Below are 17,142 nucleotides of genomic sequence, written 5' to 3'. Positions count from 1 at the left end.
AAGACATGGTAGTAACTACTTAACAGAAATGTTAGGAAGACATGGTAGTAACTACTTAACAGAAATGTTAGGAAGACATGGCAGTAACTACTTAACAGAAATGTTAGGAAGACATGGTAGTAACTACTTAACAGAAATGTTAGGAAGACATGGTAGTAACTACTTAACAGAAATGTTAGGAAGACATGGTAGTAACTACTTAACAGAAATGTTAGGAAGACATGGTAGTAACTACTTAACAGAAATGTTAGGAAGACATGGTAGTAACTACTTAACAGAAATGTTAGGAAGACATGGTAGTAACTACTTAACAGAAATGTTAGGAAGACATGGTAGTAACTACTTAACAGAAATGTTAGGAAGACATGGTAGTAACTACTTAACAGAAATGTTAGGAAGACATGGTAGTAACTACTTAACAGAAATGTTAGGAAGACATGGTAGTAACTACTTAACAGAAATGTTAGGAAGACATGGTAGTAACTACTTAACAGAAATGTTAGGAAGACATGGTAGTAACTACTTAACAGAAATGTTAGGAAGACATGGTAGTAACTACTTAACAGAAATGTTAGGAAGACATGGTAGTAACTACTTAACAGAAATGTTAGGAAGACATGGTAGTAACTACTTAACAGAAATGTTAGGAAGACATGGTAGTAACTACTTAACAGAAATGTTAGGAAGACATGGTAGTAACTACTTAACAGAAATGTTAGGAAGACATGGTAGTAACTACTTAACAGAAATGTTAGGAAGACATGGTAGTAACTACTTAACAGAAATGTTAGGAAGACATGGTAGTAACTACTTAACAGAAATGTTAGGAAGACATGGTAGTAACTACTTAACAGAAATGTTAGGAAGACATGGTAGTAACTACTTAACAGAAATGTTAGGAAGACATGGTAGTAACTACTTAACAGAAATGTTAGGAAGACATGGTAGTAACTACTTAACAGAAATGTTAGGAAGACATGGTAGTAACTACTTAACAGAAATGTTAGGAAGACATGGTAGTAACTACTTAACAGAAATGTTAGGAAGACATGGTAGTAACTACTTAACAGAAATGTTAGGAAGACATGGTAGTAACTACTTAACAGAAATGTTAGGAAGACATGGTAGTAACTACTTAACAGAAATGTTAGGAAGACATGGTAGTAACTACTTAACAGAAATGTTAGGAAGACATGGTAGTAACTACTTAACAGAAATGTTAGGAAGACATGGTAGTAACTACTTAACAGAAATGTTAGGAAGACATGGTAGTAACTACTTAACAGAAATGTTAGGAAGACATGGTAGTAACTACTTAACAGAAATGTTAGGAAGACATGGTAGTAACTACTTAACAGAAATGTTAGGAAGACATGGTAGTAACTACTTAACAGAAATGTTAGGAAGACATGGTAGTAACTACTTAACAGAAATGTTAGGAAGACATGGTAGTAACTACTTAACAGAAATGTTAGGAAGACATGGTAGTAACTACTTAACAGAAATGTTAGGAAGACATGGTAGTAACTACTTAACAGAAATGTTAGGAAGACATGGTAGTAACTACTTAACAGAAATGTTAGGAAGACATGGTAGTAACTACTTAACAGAAATGTTAGGAAGACATGGTAGTAACTACTTAACAGAAATGTTAGGAAGACATGGTAGTAACTACTTAACAGAAATGTTAGGAAGACATGGTAGTAACTACTTAACAGAAATGTTAGGAAGACATGGTAGTAACTACTTAACAGAAATGTTAGGAAGACATGGTAGTAACTACTTAACAGAAATGTTAGGAAGACATGGTAGTAACTACTTAACAGAAATGTTAGGAAGACATGGTAGTAACTACTTAACAGAAATGTTAGGAAGACATGGTAGTAACTACTTAACAGAAATGTTAGGAAGACATGGTAGTAACTACTTAACAGAAATGTTAGGAAGACATGGTAGTAACTACTTAACAGAAATGTTAGGAAGACATGGTAGTAACTACTTAACAGAAATGTTAGGAAGACATGGTAGTAACTACTTAACAGAAATGTTAGGAAGACATGGTAGTAACTACTTAACAGAAATGTTAGGAAGACATGGTAGTAACTACTTAACAGAAATGTTAGGAAGACATGGTAGTAACTACTTAACAGAAATGTTAGGAAGACATGGTAGTAACTACTTAACAGAAATGTTAGGAAGACATGGTAGTAACTACTTAACAGAAATGTTAGGAAGACATGGTAGTAACTACTTAACAGAAATGTTAGGAAGACATGGTAGTAACTACTTAACAGAAATGTTAGGAAGACATGGTAGTAACTACTTAACAGAAATGTTAGGAAGACATGGTAGTAACTACTTAACAGAAATGTTAGGAAGACATGGTAGTAACTACTTAACAGAAATGTTAGGAAGACATGGTAGTAACTACTTAACAGAAATGTTAGGAAGACATGGTAGTAACTACTTAACAGAAATGTTAGGAAGACATGGCAGTAACTACTTAACAGAAATGTTAGGAAGACATGGTAGTAACTACTTAACAGAAATGTTAGGAAGACATGGTAGTAACTACTTAACAGAAATGTTAGGAAGACATGGCAGTAACTACTTAACAGAAATGTTAGGAAGACATGGTAGTAACTACTTAACAGAAATGTTAGGAAGACATGGTAGTAACTACTTAACAGAAATGTTAGGAAGACATGGTAGTAACTACTTAACAGAAATGTTAGGAAGACATGGTAGTAACTACTTAACAGAAATGTTAGGAAGACATGGTAGTAACTACTTAACAGAAATGTTAGGAAGACATGGTAGTAACTACTTAACAGAAATGTTAGGAAGACATGGCAGTAACTACTTAACAGAAATGTTAGGAAGACATGGTAGTAACTACTTAACAGAAATGTTAGGAAGACATGGTAGTAACTACTTAACAGAAATGTTAGGAAGACATGGCAGTAACTACTTAACAGAAATGTTAGGAAGACATGGTAGTAACTACTTAACAGAAATGTTAGGAAGACATGGTAGTAACTACTTAACAGAAATGTTAGGAAGACATGGTAGTAACTACTTAACAGAAATGTTAGGAAGACATGGTAGTAACTACTTAACAGAAATGTTAGGAAGACATGGTAGTAACTACTTAACAGAAATGTTAGGAAGACATGGTAGTAACTACTTAACAGAAATGTTAGGAAGACATGGTAGTAACTACTTAACAGAAATGTTAGGAAGACATGGTAGTAACTACTTAACAGAAATGTTAGGAAGACATGGTAGTAACTACTTAACAGAAATGTTAGGAAGACATGGTAGTAACTACTTAACAGAAATGTTAGGAAGACATGGTAGTAACTACTTAACAGAAATGTTAGGAAGACATGGTAGTAACTACTTAACAGAAATGTTAGGAAGACATGGTAGTAACTACTTAACAGAAATGTTAGGAAGACATGGTAGTAACTACTTAACAGAAATGTTAGGAAGACATGGTAGTAACTACTTAACAGAAATGTTAGGAAGACATGGTAGTAACTACTTAACAGAAATGTTAGGAAGACATGGTAGTAACTACTTAACAGAAATGTTAGGAAGACATGGTAGTAACTACTTAACAGAAATGTTAGGAAGACATGGTAGTAACTACTTAACAGAAATGTTAGGAAGACATGGTAGTAACTACTTAACAGAAATGTTAGGAAGACATGGCAGTAACTACTTAACAGAAATGTTAGGAAGACATGGTAGTAACTACTTAACAGAAATGTTAGGAAGACATGGTAGTAACTACTTAACAGAAATGTTAGGAAGACATGGCAGTAACTACTTAACAGAAATGTTAGGAAGACATGGTAGTAACTACTTAACAGAAATGTTAGGAAGACATGGTAGTAACTACTTAACAGAAATGTTAGGAAGACATGGTAGTAACTACTTAACAGAAATGTTAGGAAGACATGGCAGTAACTACTTAACAGAAATGTTAGGAAGACATGGTAGTAACTACTTAACAGAAATGTTAGGAAGACATGGTAGTAACTACTTAACAGAAATGTTAGGAAGACATGGCAGTAACTACTTAACAGAAATGTTAGGAAGACATGGTAGTAACTACTTAACAGAAATGTTAGGAAGACATGGTAGTAACTACTTAACAGAAATGTTAGGAAGACATGGCAGTAACTACTTAACAGAAATGTTAGGAAGACATGGTAGTAACTACTTAACAGAAATGTTAGGAAGACATGGTAGTAACTACTTAACAGAAATGTTAGGAAGACATGGTAGTAACTACTTAACAGAAATGTTAGGAAGACATGGTAGTAACTACTTAACAGAAATGTTAGGAAGACATGGTAGTAACTACTTAACAGAAATGTTAGGAAGACATGGTAGTAACTACTTAACAGAAATGTTAGGAAGACATGGTAGTAACTACTTAACAGAAATGTTAGGAAGACATGGCAGTAACTACTTAACAGAAATGTTAGGAAGACATGGTAGTAACTACTTAACAGAAATGTTAGGAAGACATGGTAGTAACTACTTAACAGAAATGTTAGGAAGACATGGTAGTAACTACTTAACAGAAATGTTAGGAAGACATGGTAGTAACTACTTAACAGAAATGTTAGGAAGACATGGTAGTAACTACTTAACAGAAATGTTAGGAAGACATGGTAGTAACTACTTAACAGAAATGTTAGGAAGACATGGTAGTAACTACTTAACAGAAATGTTAGGAAGACATGGTAGTAACTACTTAACAGAAATGTTAGGAAGACATGGTAGTAACTACTTAACAGAAATGTTAGGAAGACATGGTAGTAACTACTTAACAGAAATGTTAGGAAGACATGGCAGTAACTACTTAACAGAAATGTTAGGAAGACATGGTAGTAACTACTTAACAGAAATGTTAGGAAGACATGGTAGTAACTACTTAACAGAAATGTTAGGAAGACATGGTAGTAACTACTTAACAGAAATGTTAGGAAGACATGGTAGTAACTACTTAACAGAAATGTTAGGAAGACATGGTAGTAACTACTTAACAGAAATGTTAGGAAGACATGGTAGTAACTACTTAACAGAAATGTTAGGAAGACATGGTAGTAACTACTTAACAGAAATGTTAGGAAGACATGGTAGTAACTACTTAACAGAAATGTTAGGAAGACATGGTAGTAACTACTTAACAGAAATGTTAGGAAGACATGGCAGTAACTACTTAACAGAAATGTTAGGAAGACATGGTAGTAACTACTTAACAGAAATGTTAGGAAGACATGGTAGTAACTACTTAACAGAAATGTTAGGAAGACATGGTAGTAACTACTTAACAGAAATGTTAGGAAGACATGGTAGTAACTACTTAACAGAAATGTTAGGAAGACATGGTAGTAACTACTTAACAGAAATGTTAGGAAGACATGGTAGTAACTACTTAACAGAAATGTTAGGAAGACATGGTAGTAACTACTTAACAGAAATGTTAGGAAGACATGGTAGTAACTACTTAACAGAAATGTTAGGAAGACATGGTAGTAACTACTTAACAGAAATGTTAGGAAGACATGGTAGTAACTACTTAACAGAAATGTTAGGAAGACATGGTAGTAACTACTTAACAGAAATGTTAGGAAGACATGGCAGTAACTACTTAACAGAAATGTTAGGAAGACATGGCAGTAACTACTTAACAGAAATGTTAGGAAGACATGGCAGTAACTACTTAACAGAAATGTTAGGAAGACATGGCAGTAACTACTTAACAGAAATGTTAGGAAGACATGGTAGTAACTACTTAACAGAAATGTTAGGAATACATGGTAGTAACTACTTAACAGAAATGTTAGGAAGACATGGCAGTAACTACTTAACAGAAATGTTAGGAAAACATGGTAGTAACTACTTAACAGAAATGTTAGGAAGACATGGTAGTAACTACTTAACAGAAATGTTAGGAAGACATGGTAGTAACTACTTAACAGAAATGTTAGGAAGACATGGCAGTAACTACTTAACAGAAATGTTAGGAAGACATGGCAGTAACTACTTAACAGAAATGTTAGGAAGACATGGTAGTAACTACTTAACAGAAATGTTAGGAAGACATGGCAGTAACTACTTAACAGAAATGTTAGGAAGACATGGTAGTAACTACTTAACAGAAATGTTAGGAAGACATGGCAGTAACTACTTAACAGAAATGTTAAGAAGACATGGTAGTAACTACTTAACAGAAATGTTAGGAAGACATGGCAGTAACTACTTACCAGAAATGTTAGGAAGACATGGTAGTAACTACTTAACAGAAATGTTTAGAAGACATAGCAGTAACTACTTAACAGAAATGTTAGGAAGACATGGTAGTAACTGCTTAACAGAAATGTTAGGAAGACATGGCAGTAACTGCTTAACAGAAATCCAAAAAAACCAAATCGAAGGCACGAAACACCAGCAAAGGTTCCACAGTTTAATGACTGAAAGTATAAGACAAAAAATATTCCATCCACAAAAAATTAACGCTCTTAGCTAAAAAAATTGCGTTTTCGTCCTTTCTCACAATGACTTCATCGGATACATGGTCGTAACTAAGTATTTGTGAGCTGGGATGGTAGTAACTAAGTATTTGTGAGTTGGGATGTAGAATATGAATTGCTTAGACACAGTAAGACCTTATTGGGTATAATGTTATTGTCTGCCAAATATTAGGGGACATAAATCAAAATATATACTAAATCTAACAGGTATTTTAAATATAGTAAAGCAGATAAAAGAACTGGAGGTGGTATATTTAGAAAAGGGGATGGAGACAATTCATAGAAATAAATGAAAATTGTGGAAGCAATAGATCCAGAATAATGTTCAGAAGGAGGATGAGGTTTAAGAGAAGGCAGGAATTGAACAATTTATGTAATGTTGAAGTGAATGAAGATTGTTAAAAATAAAAATTGTATGAATACTGCATGATAATAACAATGATAGCTGTAAGGGTGTTTTCTTTTCTATTAGTGTACATTAATTCATGTTGCAGTTTGAAATGCAATGATTTAATAATAATATTAAAAAATTATTCTTGTTAGGAAGCTATATGTATTTTCCAGTTTGCATAATATGTCTTAAAAAACACATCCCAAAGAGGATGTTGTACTCAGTAACTGGTCAAATTATGTCTGTATATCCAGGGATAATAACTTTTTCATCTTGGATGATATGCCTTTAGATATTAGTTGTGCTAAATAGAAGGATGTTCTGACAGTAATTGCTACATGGTGGTCAAAGAAGATGGTATTCTGTACTCAGGTTCTCAGGTTCCATCATCCCTGACTACAGCCTCATTTTCTTGTGGAGTATTGGGTTCACTGTATATTGATGGAGAGAGTTATTTACCAGATGTTTCCAGTACTCCATTTTTGTCATAGTTTATTTAGCCTTTTTTTCTCCACACCATTTGTTTACAAGAACTGGTTCCATCTCTAATAAATGGGTATCAAATGAATAAACTTTCAAGCCCATAAACAAAATATTTCCTATCTCAATACCTGGACATTAAATCCTAAAATTATACAAAACCAAGAAACAACACAAGAAATTCAAAATGTCCTAGCCCAACTCCAAAATGATTTTATATCCACTCAAATTCCAAATGACATACTATGGGCGGCTACCAAGGCGGTCATCAGGGGTATTATTATTCAAAAATCTGCATGGCTCAAAAATATATAACAATCTTAAGAATGAACTAGAGTATCAAATAAACACTGCTGAACTACAACTTCAGGAAAAATATTCTAAAGAACTTGAAAAAATAATTGATTGGCAAAAACAATTACACAAACATTATTTAGAAAATATCTCCTTCTTAGAATTAAGGTCAATATATCAATATTCAGAATGGGCTCAAACACCATCAAAATTCCTAGCTAGACTAATTAACATAAAAAGTGGACCTCCTAGGATCAAAGAAATAAAATATGAAGGACAGGTGAAATATAAAGACCAAGATATATTGGATGCTTTTGAAGATATTTATAAGGGTCTCACAGAAACGGATAACTGGTGCCAGAGCCATGGCCTTAAGTTAAATGCCAAGAAATGCATAGTCATACCCTTCGGGAAAAATAAGGTTACCCCTAGCTACCATATAGGTGGCAATCCCCTGAACACAGAAGAAGTTATTAGGGACCTGGGAACCCAGGTTGACAGTAGCCTTTCATTCGACACTCATATTGCTAAAGTAGTTAGGAAGACCTTCTACATTGCCCACCTTATCATGAAGGGATTCACATCTAGATCAAGGGAAGTCATAGTTCTCCCTATACTCATCACTCATCAGACCAATGATCGAGTACAATGCCCCATTCGGAATGTATCTGACCCGACACTTGCAGCAGCTGGAGAGGCCACAAAAATTCCTCACCAAAAGGATAAAGGGTCTCAAAAATCTGTCTTATGCTGCCCGACTGAAAGAACTCCAGTTATATTCAGTTGCTTACCGCTTGCTCAGAGGTGACCTATGCCTGACATACAAGGCCATGTCAAACCCAGATTTGATGAACATGCTTCATCTCAAAAAATCTAGATCCCTCAGAGCCACAAGGGTGGGAGACTTAAACTTCGACACGGTTATTAATAGGACGTGCTGGAGGGATAGATTCATCACCCAAAGACTCCCTATGCTGTGGAACAAAATCCCGGTTTATGTGAGGCAGAGCACCTCGCTGGCCTTGTTCAAGAGGAATCTTGACCAATGGATGGGAGATCGCAGATACACCCCAGGGGTTACCTCAGTGTCACTGCTCGACAGAGGCACAGCAAGACAATGGGCATAGTTTCTCCAAACTAAAGGGGTGGCGTAAGCCACAAAACTATGGGCTAGGCTTATAAATGCCCTCGGGCAGATAGCCTAGTATGAACCTATGAACCTAACCTATGAACCTATAAGAAATTATACAATATATCTTTATCACCATCTACAGACAGATTTGAGGATTTTATACATAATATGTACTTTCCACAAATTACAGAAGATCAAAGGAAACTCTTAAAATCACCGTTACAATTAAAAGATATAGAAACTGCAATGAACAAACTAAAACTAGGTAAATCCCCTGGGCCTGATGGATACACATCTGATTTTTATACGTTATTCATGGAACCTATCTCCATAGTGTTATTAAAAGTTTTCAACTATATAATACAATATGGTTTAACAGACAAATACTTAAATAACTCCAAGACAGTGTTGATTCCTAAACTGCATTCTGACCCAACAGATCCAGCAAATTATAGACCAATAGCCCTCATAAACACTGATCTTAAGATATTAGCCCATGTTATAGCAAATAGAATTAAGAATATACTCCCCTCTATTACTTCCCAACAACAAATGGGCTTTATGACAGACAAACAAGTGGCAACACCCTCCTCTTAGATACCATTGTAAGACTACTTAATAGTGATAAATGCCCCAGATATGCCCTTACAGTAGATGCAACCAAAGCTTTTGATAGAGTAAACTTACACTTTCTCTTTAATATACTGCCTTTATATGGTTTTCCTCAAGAAGTCATTAAAACGATCCAGGTTCTGTATCAGAAAGCTTCTACCACTATACAGGGAAACAAACTTATAACTAAACCTATACTCTTATCCAATGGTACAAGACAAGGCTGTCCTCTTTCACCATACCTATTTAATCTTTATCTAGAACCCCTCCTTCTCTTTATTTCACAAAAAACCTTTCATCATATTCCCAGAATCCACAATACAAATCTTATATACTCGGCCTTTGCCGATGACTTAAATATATGCTTCCAACTCCCCACTACTGACCTCCCAAAAATACTTAAAGCTATTGATGAGTTCTCGGTAGTTTCAAACTATAACTTAAATTTAAACAAGTCACACATATTTCCCCTCAATCCTATAAGTCATAAAGAATTCTACTTTCCCATGAGTGAGATCAAAATAAACTATCAGATAAAATATCTAGGAATACTATTTACTTCGGACTTCAAAGATATTATAAACAATAACCTACTAAGCACATGGACTAGTATTCAAAACAATATTGATAGATGGAAGAACATTAATATGTCTCTACTGTCAAAAGCTAGTGTTGTCAAGATGAATTTTCTACCAAGAATACTCTTTCAATTAAATGCTACTTTTTCAAATATTCCCCAAAACTTCTTCCTTGCCATGGAAAAAGCTATATCAAGATTCTTATGGTATCCCAAATCTACCAGAATTATATATGGAAAACTTGTGCTCGCCAAAGATAAGGGGGGATTGGGGTTGCCTGATTTTAAGCTTTAATAGTATAATTACTGTCTACAGACTAATACAAATAATAAACTGTAACTCATATATAAATACTTGGACACCCCAGTGGACCAAAATCTGGTATGAACAGTTGAAATCCCTTGGCTATAATATCAAATCCCTACCATTCTTGAATTTAAACCAGACTAGCATATACACGAAGAATCTACACCCACTAATTAAAAACATGATTCTTACAACACAGAAACTATTTAAATCATTGCAATTAGCTGACGCTTTTGCCCCTATACAACCGTTACACCTAAATCCTAATCTACTAATAAATAATAAACCCGTAAATCTAACAAACTACCCCCTGATAAAAGACTACACAATATGAGATATACACCAATGGAAAGACTCTAACACGGGGCAAATGAGACTTGAACTCAAACTTCCTAAGAAATATAATATTATCCTTAACCAACTTCACCATCATATAAATGCTAAATTCTCACAAATACACACTGACTTATAGAACATACATTTAGTTAAATTAATACTTGAAAATCTTGTGATTAAAGGGAAAACAATTTCTAGGACTTATAAAATTGTAATGAGTGCAAAACATCAGAATTCTTTATTATTTTCAAACTATTGGCAAACGAAAAATCAATCACTGACTGAAGAAAATAGGAAACTAGCCATTGAAAATACAATCAAATTCATTCCTTTCAAGAAGCTGTTATATACACAAATTATGGTAAATAACTATCTACATTATACCTTATCTAAATTAAATAAATTCAATCCTAACTTTTCGCCTATATGTCCCCATTGTCCAGATCAAACAGCTGATATTTTACATGTCATATGGAACTGTACTAAGATACACAACTTAAACAAACAACCAAACCAAAAACCACCTCCAGAGGAAGCCTTAGTAGGCAAAAATAGTAAAATGAAAAAAAGGCTTCCACCACAACGAAAGGTTCACTGAGAAGTTCTGTTAAAATGTAGGCTTTAATAAAACAAAGAAATAAAAAGCACAAATTGTGCTATTCAGGTTGCAGGTCAAACAGGATAAGCACTTTCAGTTAAAAAACCTTCTTCAGATCCTAGTGTGTAGACCTGACTTACTGCTGTTAAATAAAGATCCTTAATTGCTCAACCAATCACATACAGCAATCAGATGCACGCCTTCCTTAAGCCTCCATTTCATTTCTTAATTAGGCTTCTCTCTTTCAAAATAGGTTTAATAGGAACTACTCTGTTGAGCCCTGGAAATAAATTAGCTCTGAGGTTCATGATCCATTTGCTTTCTTCCTTTTCAGTTTTGTTGACAATGTCTCCTCCTCGGAGGTTAGTAGTCACATTTGAGATAACCATAAAGCTAAATGAATGCCCTGGATTTTCAGACACATGTCCATATAGGGCATTGGTTACCACTTTATTCTTGATGTCTAACAGGTGGCGAAGTAGCCGTTCCTTAAACTTTCTATTGGTCTTTCCTACATAATAGGCTTGGCACAAATTACAAGTGCCAACGTATATAACATTCTTGGTGTTACAGTTAGCAAAACCAGAGAACTTATAGCATTTGTTTGTTACCGGATGAACAAACTGTTGGAACATTTAATGTGGCTGCAAGCTTTGCAAAAGCCACATTTCCAAGTACCTAACCTATTTCCTCCTTCTGTACTCTGCTTGTTAGGTATTCCATCATAGTTGCACAATAAATCCTTTAAGTTCTTCTTGTTTTTATAGTCGGGTCTACACACTAGGATCTGAAGAAGGTTTTTTAACTGAAAGCGCTTATCCTGTTTGACCTGCAACTTGAACAGCACAATTTGTGCTTTTTATTTCTTCGCTTTATTAAAGCCTACATTTTAACAGAACTTCTCAGTGAACTTTTCATTGTGGTGGAAGCCGCCTTTTCATTTTATTATTTTTGCCTATTAAGGCTTCCTCTGGAGGTGGTTTTTGGTTTGGTTGTTTGTGCTTGTTTTTTTACCTTAACACCTCACACAGTCGTTATTTGTTACTGCTTTGGTGTCAACACTGTATTTTGTGATGGAAAATAGTCGGAAAACTAATACTACATTTAATGCAGGTATGCACAATCCTTTATTTGATATCAATATAAAGACTGGTGTGAATCAGGAACTGATTACAGACTGTAATGAAGAACTTGATACCATCTTTAGAGACGTTGAGAATGCAGCCTATAAGCTCAAGAGGCTGCAATGGCAGCGATTTCACATGGAACCGTGTCTACATCATAATGTGATACCTAGGGGATTGAGAATTAGGTGTATGCCCAGCTATGGGAACACCTACCCCGATCTCCTGGCCAAATGGCAGGAGATTAACATAGAGACAAGCTTCCGTTACATGCAGCTGCTAATAGACTACTTTAAACCACATGAAGATGAGGTTTCTGCTCTTATTGAATGTAAGCAAAAGCAAATGGAAACAATGAGATTACCCGATAGCTGTTTAAGCTAGAAACCCTGCAAGATAAATTGGAAACCTATGAGAACAAATTGAAAAATATAAAAATTAACAAACTGAAGAGAGATTATTTTGATTTTACTAACGGTCGCCTGTTTGAGTGGCCGAGGGATAAGAGAGCACCAGATAGAAAAGAACGCTCTGACAACATGGGAAATGTACCTGTGACACGCAGGACTGTTTCTAGTGTGAATATACATGCTGAAGTACACAGTAATATGCACACTAATGGGCAACATCCTGAATTAGCCTCTCGCAATACTCCTAACAATAGGACTAATGGTAGTATAGTTAACAATGACTTTGGTATGCTCGAGGTCATTACATCGCTAACGGAAAATGATAATGCAGCAAATGTAGACACTGTGTCTGCAGGAAGCATTCAGCCTTCAAGTGAAATAGTTCCGAGTGTGATAAAAAAGAAGGGATCTGTCCATGCACCGCGTGATACCAAAGAAGGGATCTGTCCACGCACCGCGTGATACCAAAGAAGGGATCTGTCCATGCACCGCGTGATACCAAAGAAGGGATCTGTCCACGCACCGTGTGATACCAAAGAAGGGATCTGTCCATGCACCTTTGTTACAGCAACTCCCTTTTTTATTAACACAGAAAAATGTTGGGAGATCCAGGTCAGAAAGCAGAGAGAGGAAAAAGAGAAAGGTAACTTAGGAACCTCAGTGAGCTGAGATGAATCGATTTTGTTGGTAATTAATATATCCGATTATGAGCTGACAGCTACCCAAAAGAGTGTTCTGCAGAGAGGCTTGAGCTTCATACCCTCAATACGTTCTGACCTGAGTGAGTTAGTGACAGACTTAAGGTGCTTTGGTAGGAACGTTACGTTGAAGTGTCTTTTTGACAATGAAAATACTGGTACAAACTACACATCGTCTGTGTTGAAAAAACCAAGTTCCTTTGTCCCCAGTAATCATCCCACTGTGGAGATGTTCTTACGGTTATATGAGAATGAGGTGTTTGAACGGAGGTCAAAAGGAAAAAATAAACACTACTACAATTTAACACAGGATGAGTTTCAGGCGTTAAAAGAGTTGCAAACAGTGAAAGAAATTATTTTCAGGCCAGCTGACAAAGGAGGAGCTTTAATAGTGATGAATTCAATACAGTACGCCCAGAAAATGCAGGATATGTTAAGCCATAGTGATACAGACCACAACATCAAGAAGTATCAAGTAGACAGATTGATTTCCTCAGTAAAGAACGTCCTATATGACAAATTAATGACTAGAGCAATTGATAAAAATCTATATGACTTTCTTGAAATGGTATATCCAACTATACCTGTTATCAAAGGGTTGCCTAAGATTCATAAGAACAGTGTTGACCCCCCTCTGAGACCGATAGTTTCGGGGAGAGGATGGGTCACTGAGCCCATTTCAATCTATGTGGAAACTGAACTCAAGAAGTTGTTGCCTTTCGCACATACTGTATTGAGGGACACTGGTCAGCTGCTGGAGAGACTTTATGAAAGAATGGAGCAAGAAAGCTCCATAGACAACCTCATTTTGGTGACGATGGATGTCAACAATTTATTCACTTGCATACCCAACGATCTAGGAATAGAAGCAGTAAGGGACTTTGCCTCTCATTTTGAAGTAAACATGGATGTGAATCTAGTATGCAGCTTCCTGGAATTGGTCCTGGAGAGCAATGTGTTCCTCTATGGTGAGAGCTATTATTGGCAAAAATGGGGGGTAGCCATGGGCACCCCCTGTGCAAACAGCTATGCCAATATAGTCTTAGCTGAATGGGAAAGGCAATGGGAAATGCATACAAAAAATGAATGGAAGGAATGCATAATCTTTTACAATAGATTTGTGGATGATGTTATATTCCTATGGAAGGGCAGTATGCAACGCCTAAATGATTTTGTCGACTATTTAACAAGTACGACTAGCTTTTTAAGATTCGAAGTTAAAATGTCAGCAAGTGAGATTGAGTTCTTATTCATGAGAATTTCAATGAATAATAGCAAAGGAATTGGCACCACTATATTCAGGAAACTAAATTGGAGGAACCATATGCTATACTACAATAGCATGCACCCGAGACATGTTTTTCAGAATATTGTTGAAAATCAAGTGACCAGGATATCCAAGCTCTGTACAGACGATGATGATTTTCTGCAGGAACAAGACAAACTCTTACAGAATTTTGCTTCAAGAGGCTATAATGAAAAACAATTAGTCATGAGTAAAGGCAAAGCAATGTCCATTCGATACAACAAAGGGCAACCGTACTACTCAAAACGGAAGCAGAGTGATGTGAAGAAAGGTGGGAACAGCAACAGTCTCAGATGCATGATGACCTACAGCACTGACTCCTTTGATGTCCGTGAAACCATCATGAAATTTTGGCCAGTTTTAACTGCTGACAGTAAAATTAAGAGAATAGTAGGGGAAACACCTAAGTTTGGTTATAAAAACAAGAAGAACTTAAAGGATTTATTGTGCAACTATGATGGAATACCTAACAAGCAGAGTACAAAAGGAGAAAATAGGTTAGGAACTTGGAAATGTGGCTTTTGCAAAGCTTGCAGCCACATTAAATGTTCCAACAGTTTTGTTCATCCGGTAACAAACAAATGCTATAAGTTCTCTGGTTTTGCTAACTGTAACACCAAGAATGTTATATACGTTGGCACTTGTAATTTGTGCCAAGCCTATTATGTAGGAAAGACCAATAGAAAGTTTAAGGAACGGATACTTCGCCACCTGTTAGACATCAAGAATAAAGTGGTAACCAATGCCCTATATGGACATGTGTCTGAAAATCCAGGGCATTCATTTAGCTTTATGGTTATCTCAAATGTGACTACTAACCTCCGAGGAGGAGACATTGTCAACAAAACTGAAAAGGAAGAAAGCAAATGGATCATGAACCTCAGAGCTAATTTATTTCCAGGGCTCAACAGAGTAGTTCCTATTAAACCTATTTTGAAAGAGAGAAGCCTAATTAAGAAATGAAATGGAGGCTTAAGGAAGGCGTGCATCTGATTGCTGTATGTGATTGGTTGAGCAATTAAGGATCTTTATTTAACAGCAGTAAGTCAGGTCTACACACTAGGATCTGAAGAAGGTTTTTTAACTGAAAGCGCTTATCCTGTTTGACCTGCAACCTGAATAGCACAATTTGTGCTTTTTATTTCTTAGTTTTATTAAAGCCTACATTTTAACAGAACTTCTCAGTGAACTTTTCGTTGTGGTGGAAGCCTTTTTTTCATTTTACTAAGATACACAACTTATGGTGTTCCTTGAGAGTAAGATTAGAGAAGATGGGATATGAAAAGTCAACCCTTACATGGGAGACAGCTATATTGCACATTAACATCAATCAACTTCCAAAAAGATTAAAACATGTCTTTATTACGATGTGTGCCCTTATTAAATTCTTTATTACAAAGAATTGGAATGTCATGTCAGCAATTACATGGGAAAATTTTAGCAATCTTGCTATTAAATATATCTCATCTCACAAATTAGTTTATTCAAAAACAAAAAACAAACGCTATTACCAAAAATATTGGGGTTACTTACTAGATATAATTCTTGACAAATAAAATTCGGTCACAAATTGATATGGAAAGCTAACCTTTTAATAAGAAATGAATGTAGTATAACCAGTTTTCTTGCATCTTCTCCTTCTCTTAGTATATGTGCATCTAGATATTTTCCCTAAGCATACAATAAATGGTTGAATTTCTATCTTTACTTTCTATATAGACTATCCCCCTTTCCACTACCCTTATGAGACCAAATGAACATAAGAATTCTCATACTCTACTTGACAATGTAGTGACTTCTAGTGTATATATTGTATATATATATATATATATATATATATATATATATATATATATATATATATATATATATATATATATAATTTTCTCGAAACAAGATTGTTGTCTGTTTTCTTTAGATATGTATTTGTATTGTTTATTTGTGTTTTTGAGTTATTGTATTGTTGTTATTATTTGGAAAAGAAGAAAATTGAAATAAAGAGATTTTGGAAAAAATAAATAAATAAATGGGTATCAAAGGGAGACTAGCAATAATGACCACTTTGCAGTCATCTGCAGACTGACTTAACCAAAGGTCATGATTCCAGTTTGGAGATCAGAGAATTAGATACTGAAAAGGGGAGCCCCTGTCCTGAGCCCTGGGATACCCCATTAGTTACCTTCATACTCACTGAAGAGGTACATGCCACCTTAGCTCCGTGGGCTCTGTATTTCTGCTAGCAGGTTCTCCACCTTATCATGTTGGAGGTGCTTTTAAGGTGTTCCAGCATCAGCATGTGGGAGAGTGTCAAGTGCTTCGGCCA

The sequence above is a fragment of the Protopterus annectens genome, chromosome 9.part0, assembly GCF_019279795.1.
Source record: "Protopterus annectens isolate FY-2018-M chromosome 9.part0, PAN1.0, whole genome shotgun sequence".
Classification (NCBI taxonomy): Eukaryota; Metazoa; Chordata; order Ceratodontiformes; family Protopteridae; genus Protopterus; species Protopterus annectens.
The sequence above is the reverse complement of the archived record's forward strand: the minus strand, read 5'-3'. Positions refer to the sequence as shown.